Here is a 5,373-nt window from a genome sequence, read left to right as displayed (position 1 = left end):
TGCATGTGAGGCCAGGTCCCTAATCCACATCAGCTCTGACACTGTGACCACTGAGAGCCCAGACAGAACCAGCTGAAGCCACATGGAATGACTATAACCTACACTTTCTGGGGCTTAGAAAATAGGCCAAGTACTTCTTGTGGAAACACAAGTGAAACAATCTCTGGGTTTGACAAAGCTGTGCTAAGAAATGAGTAGAGACAAAAGGATTTATCATAATATGTAATTTCATTTAAATATTAGAACCTTATGTTCTTTAAACTGTCCCTTGCAACATTTACTTGTTAGTAAATAGTGTTAAAATGGAGGGAGAGATGTTAAATATTTCAAATACAAATTATGAAATAGTAAAATCCTACAAGATTCATTAAATATATTTATGTAATAAAATTATAAGTACGGTTAAATATAATAGTTAAAATTTTGTTTTCTTGACACAAGTCACATGCTCTTCATTCTAAGGTAATTAGATGAAAAAAAAAAAAACCCTGTTCAGTTTAGGTACTTGGTGTCTGTGGGTATGCCCTTGCACAGCAAATGACATACTGGAACACCCTGTGATCTACAAGCATGCTCTTTGCCTCTGTGTCTGTGGGCCTGTAGCAAGCATATGACCTACTTTTAATGGTCCAATAGAAGTTTAAAGGTACAGGTTAAAAGAAACACCTTAAAGACCCAAAAAAGCCTATACATTTATTGTTTCTCTGAAACAGACTACAGAGTATTCAGCGTTTGAAGGAGCATATATGAGCCACTTAATTACTGCAGTGCTCTGTCTGAAGTTTAAAAAAATGTTACCCAGATTTCGACTTCTCATTACAATTCAAGAAAGAAAACAATTTCAATCTCTAAAAAAAAAAAAATCTTGACAGCAAAACTAAACTATTTTCTGTCCAGATCCACTGCACAATGGTCTTCTTTTTTCACTTGTGGAAAAGAAATGACAACAGCAGAAATTATGCCAAATGAAATGTTTAACTTTTCTTTCTATTTTTATTATTATTTTTTTTAAACGAGGTTACAAGTCCAGGAATAAAATATGTCTGTGCTGCACTGCCTTTTACCTGCACAGACTGCCCTTCCTCTGTGAGCAGAGTCTCTTGTGCTGAGTCAGGTCATGCTTGCATGGTTGTGCTGAAGGGGATGGATGATTCCTCAGGGCAGAAAGTGCAGAGTGGCTTGTGCTGTGTACAAATTTCTGCAAGGTATGACAACCTCCCTTTTTTCTGGATGTAGCTCAATTCCTTCAACTGTGAAATCTAATTTCTCCCTGGAAGAAAATAAAAAGCCATGTGGAATCAGCTGTAAACATTTGCTCTCTATGATTTGAAGAAACATGAAAGATCTAAGGATCTCTGATTATTTTTCCAAACTTGAAATTGTACTTGTACTGACAAGAGTTGCATTTTCTTTGCGTTCTGTAACACAGGAACAAACATAAAAGATTTACTCCCCCAACAGGTCTCGGAAGCTGGGCTTGGAAACTTTCCCTGTCCTTCAGAAAATCGGTTGTTGTGAGACAATTTCATGGAGTCATAGAAACATAGAGTAGCCTGAGTTGAAAAGAACACAAAAGAATCTTTGAGCCAGCTCCTGGAAACTGGCAGAAGGGCCTAGGACATCTTGGAGGTTAGAGGCACTTTCCTTTTATTATTAATGTTTTTGAAAAACATTCTTTCACTCAGGTTGAGAGACAGCTTTTTCCTTCATTTCAGGTGAACTGCTTCTATGAACTATAAACTATAAAATATAAACTGACCTTTTGCAATACACAACACTTGGCTAATTAACATTTTAGTTAATTAAACCAGTTGCAAACCACTATCTTGGTGTTTAAAATTTTTGATTAAGGTGATTCTTACATAAGCAGTACATGAAATGAGGCAAGTAATTTATTTTAATATGATAAAAATGTAACCATTAAAAAATTTGAACATATTTCCATCAAAGCACGGTATTTAAATATTGATATCTATAAGGCATCCTCTTGGTATTCATTTTAGCAAGTCATATTTAGGCTGAAGGATGGAACAGGTTCCTGATCCTGGTGTAATGGAAACCAGTGAAACAGACAATTCAAGTACACATGTAAAATAGCCCTAATAACCTTAATATTTTCTGCCATCTAATTTTAGAACAGAATTTGAAATGGTGTTTTAAATTACCTGCATTTCAGTCCTCACTTTTCAGTGAAAAGGGTATCATGTATTTTTCCTCACATGACAAGACATGCAAAATCTTTGCAATATTATACTTACTAGTTTGTATGTTAAGTGGCAGTCTAATTTCACTCCATGCAGCAAACTCATCTGCCCCCCTGCCCCCTAAGCTCTCTTGTTCCATCAGTCTAGTTCTGTGCAATTAAAAAATTGCTGAAGGACAGAACTTATGTACACAGGGTATAAAACCAGAAGTACTTTGTGGGGACCTGCCATAATAATTAATTATTTTTGAAGGGGTATTAGTGGGATCTAGCCTCAAATCCCTTAAAATATGATCACTGAAGTGTGTTTAAACATGCATTTAATTTACTCTGCTTTAGGATTAGCCATTTGTTTACAATGTACCAGATGAGTTTTATGTGAAATGGGATATTACTCCATAGGGTGGCCAACTACAATCCTACTTGTTTGTGTCATGATGCAGTTTTCCAGAGCTGGACCTGAGCTTTGCGTAGCGGGTTGAATTCGATGACCCCTGAAAGTCTCTTTCAAATTGGAATGTTCTGTGGCTGCTTTTGATGGTTGCTAACATTTTGCAAAGAGTACATCTTGCGGGAATAGGTGAAAACCTATTTTCTTGTCTGAAGGTCTCATCATTCCTGCACTTGGTGGCACAAAGCTGCAGCTAAGGGCCAGACCTGCCTTACAGACATTTAGGGAGCAGGAACACTCTGGTACTCTCATATGAGCACTATTCTACTGTGACCTGAGCTCCCTCTGAAAGCAGGATAGACTTAACATATATGTAATCCTGTTAACCTGTCTTTAAATCATTGAGGTTTTGCAGAATTTCTTAACAGTCACCTAGACAAGTAAAACTAACAATGTAAATGATACACATTTGGCTATATCAGGTGTGAAATAATATCTTCATATCTTTGCCAAGCAATCAAAGTAACAGATGTCAAATGGCCATAAGATTGAAACCAAAAATCATTGTAAGACTTTTTGTTTCAGATCACTTAATTTTTTTACACAAACTTGAAAGCTAGTTTTAATGTTAATTGGAATAGACAATTTTTACATATTTGCCTGGTTTCAGTAGCAGGACATTAGGCAAACCATGAAATGCCTTGGAATTGCTCTATCAAGGTTTTAAATAAGATATTTCTGATAGACGTCTGTATGTGTGGAGCCACCAATGTTGACTCTGCTAAAGATCAGGGCTGGAACAGCACACCACCAGCAGTAGTATCAAGTTTATTGTGGACTGTCTGTACAAACTAGAGATAAATATAGAAGAAAAAGATCTGTGGGACCTGCTTAGGTGTATTTCAGTGTGCTGAGAACTTGCTAATATCATTGCAAAAATATGTTATCCTTTTTGAAAAGTCACAGAAACGAGAAGAGAAGAGAAGAGAAGAGAAGAGAAGAGAAGAGAAGAGAAGAGAAGAGAAGAGAAGAGAAGAGAAGAGAAGGTTTAGGGGGAGCTAGTTCCATTCTTCAAACATAAATTAATCAAATAATAAATATTAAGAGGTGTTTCTGGAGAAGGTGGAGACACTTCACAAAGATGCACGAGGACAGGGCAAGAGGCAGCAGACAAGTTGCCTCGGGAAATTCTGTCTGTATATTAGGAAAAAATACTTCACTGTGGGAAGAGTTCTCATTGAAATTGTCCAGAGTCGGTGTGGAAACAGCCGAGACATGCACAGGGCCATCCTTTCCGGCAGGAGTTCGGGACTCGGGGTGGCTCCCAGCCAGCCTGTGTTTCTCGGGAGAGCCAGAAGGTGGCACGGCTCAACAGCAATAACAGTTTGCAGGGCTCTAAGGGCTTCATACTGGAGTAAATGCTGAAAAACCAGGTTGACAAAGACAAAAGGGGCTCAATAAGAGCCAATTCTACCTCAGAGAGGCTAAGTAAGCATAGTTTGAGAGAAAAGTTTACTTTTTGGACAATTTTGTATCAAAAGTGTGTTCTGTCCTGCGTGCCCAAGCCAGGTAACAACTGCTCTATTCTGGTAGTTCTGCAGCTTAATGGTGGCCTTCCTTGGCTCTCCTTTCCTGTCAGGAAGGCCATTTGATAGGTTGAGGAACCCCTAAACAGCATTCATAGGTGCTCTATGGGCAGGCAGTTACCGTTTCATGTTACACATGTGTCCAGTGAATGCAAGGCATCGTCCTCCAACAGAGCAGGCTGGTCCTCAGAAAAGTGCATCGCCAGTCATCAACGGGACTGGAACTTGAAACTCTAAGGAGAGAAGGCATTTGAGACCTTGCTGCTTACCTGTTTAGCCCGTATCTCATTCCTGATGTGTGTCTGAGGAGTCCCTGGGAAACACAGAGGCAGGGAGCAGGATGCACTCTGTGTAAGGTTGTATACAAGTGAACAGAAATTGTTGCTGGAGATGATTAGGCTCCATCTAATTTTGTTGTTCATTTGTTCTGCTGTTGTATGTTATTGTGCTCTGATAGATGCCATGAATATATCAACCAATGTAACAAGTCAGGATATTTCTGTTGATGCAAAAGAGTTCTGGCTGAGCAATATTTGCCTTGGTAAACAGAGGTGGATGAAAAAGTGAGTGAATGATCACAATGTACCATGTTCAGGTACTTCCAACAGTAGTGAATGTTGGAACTGAGAGGTTTTCCCAAGTGCTTTTCAGCTTGTATGGATACATTACCTTAATCTCAGGAGGAATTCACGGAAATGAGCAGACATGTAATGTAAACGTTTTTTATAAGCTGATGACTACTCACACCTGAGGGCTTTGGGATTACTGTCAGTTGGAAAAGAATTAGCTGACTGCTAGAAGTAAAAGCTGATTTATCTTTTTAATGATGGATTTATAGTATTGAAATGCCATTGCTCCTAATTAGAGGACAAAGAGGCAGGTCCAAACCAAGCAGTTCGAAGGTGCTTAATATGATGACATCGAATATTTGTATGGAAGTTTGAGGAGAACAATGTGATCTGACAGAAGTGGTATTTGATAGATTAATGGTGGTAGTGGAGTTAATTTTATGAAACTTGTTTAAAATTAATTCAGAAACAAATTTTAAGGGACTCAGTGTCAGCCCTGGAAACCCACCCTTGTAACACAGTGGCCAGAGTATTTGTTTTGAGGAGTGGGAGAAAAAGGAGCCCCTTTCCTTAAGTTACTTCTTTGCGAGGTTTAGGAGAGTATTTGAAATGTGGTCCTGTGGA

The 5,373-nt window shown here is 38.5% G+C and overlaps 1 long non-coding RNA gene across 1 annotated transcript; it reads right to left on the bottom strand.

Annotated features, from left to right (window-relative positions):
- Nucleotides 1-3,344: 3,344 nt before the first annotated feature.
- Nucleotides 3,345-4,861, bottom strand: LOC136286088 (uncharacterized). The gene is made up of 3 exons (XR_010719746.1): nucleotides 4,850-4,861; nucleotides 4,302-4,413; nucleotides 3,345-4,015 (listed from the first exon to the last, which is right to left on the bottom strand). It is a non-coding gene; the product is annotated as an uncharacterized lncRNA (long non-coding RNA).
- Between the last annotated feature and the right edge of the window lie 512 nt (nucleotides 4,862-5,373).

The sequence above is a fragment of the Chamaea fasciata genome, unplaced genomic scaffold (genome assembly GCF_029207755.1).
Source record: "Chamaea fasciata isolate MVZ Bird 193981 ecotype frontalis unplaced genomic scaffold, bChaFas1.0.hap1 SCAF_2, whole genome shotgun sequence".
Lineage (NCBI taxonomy): Eukaryota > Metazoa > Chordata > Aves > Passeriformes > Sylviidae > Chamaea > Chamaea fasciata.
Note: the sequence above shows the minus strand (reverse complement) of the source record. Positions and strands in the feature narration are given on the sequence as shown.